General features: G+C 31.3%; 1 pseudogene; it reads right to left on the reverse strand.

Annotated features, from left to right (window-relative positions):
• Positions 1–248: 248 nt before the first annotated feature.
• Positions 249–730, reverse strand: LOC108759465 (multidrug resistance-associated protein 4-like; annotated as a pseudogene).
• Positions 731–1,036: the final 306 nt, after the last annotated feature.

A 1,036-nucleotide genomic window follows, 5' to 3' on the forward strand; every position in this document is an offset into this window, starting at 1 on the left:
TTATTAAAAATCTATTATTTGTTATTTATTATTTATCATAACTAATCGTAAGTAAGATTCTACCAGTAGACAGTTTAATTGAAGCAAAAAGACGATTTTTATTAGCGAAGTTACTTATAATTTAAAGTATTTAAACGCTTCTTAACTTTGCAAAAGGCACATGTACACATACAAGTTACTTTCAATTTAATAAGCCGATTAAATTGAAATTGACTACATATAATATGTACATGTGCCTTTTATAAAGATTAGAAATGTTTGCTAGAAACTATCAGAGCATTGACTGCTTCACCTTGAAAAGGGATGAACATCAGAAGAAATGCGATACCGAAAATAGATGATATTCCGATGTCGATCAAATGGAATGTAATGTATGTGATGATGATGGTCTCCAAAGGTCTGAGCCACAAATAATGGAGAAATATGATACTGATGTTGAATCTATTGACGTCGTTAGATAGCAGATTGACTGCCTGGTCGATTGTCGTTTCGCCCAACGCGGTTCTAGTTAGCTTCAACGTCTTGCGGTAGATCAGCGAACAGCAGGCTACGCGACCCTTCATACCCAAATGAGTAATGAGTCATATCCATCATGTAAGGATGGACTACGAACACGTTAACAGCGGAGCACAAAATAATGCCGATGACGTATTTGTACGCGTAAAACTTGTCGATGCCTGTGGTGTTAAAATAGAGCAGCATCTGACCCAACAATAACGGTTGCACTATTCTGCATCAAAAGAGGAAATTCGTCAGAATGTGTGAAATTTGTAAATTGAAAACTAAGTAAGTTCAAAAATTTAGATTCTAAATCTTAAAAATCTGTAAATTTTAATTTGATTTTAATTTGAAAATTATAATAATTATCGCATTCTTTCATGAAAATTCGGAACATACAATTATATCATTTATTTAATTATCATAAATACATTCATTTAATTAGATCTTTATTTAGTTAAATCTTTATTCTTAATTCAAAAAATACCGAAATTTCATTAATAAAAACTGCTTAATAAAAGATTTAATTCCACAGGAT

Source organism: Trachymyrmex cornetzi, unplaced genomic scaffold (assembly GCF_001594075.2).
Source record: "Trachymyrmex cornetzi isolate Tcor2-1 unplaced genomic scaffold, Tcor1.1 scaffold1876, whole genome shotgun sequence".
NCBI classification, from domain to species: domain Eukaryota; kingdom Metazoa; phylum Arthropoda; class Insecta; order Hymenoptera; family Formicidae; genus Trachymyrmex; species Trachymyrmex cornetzi.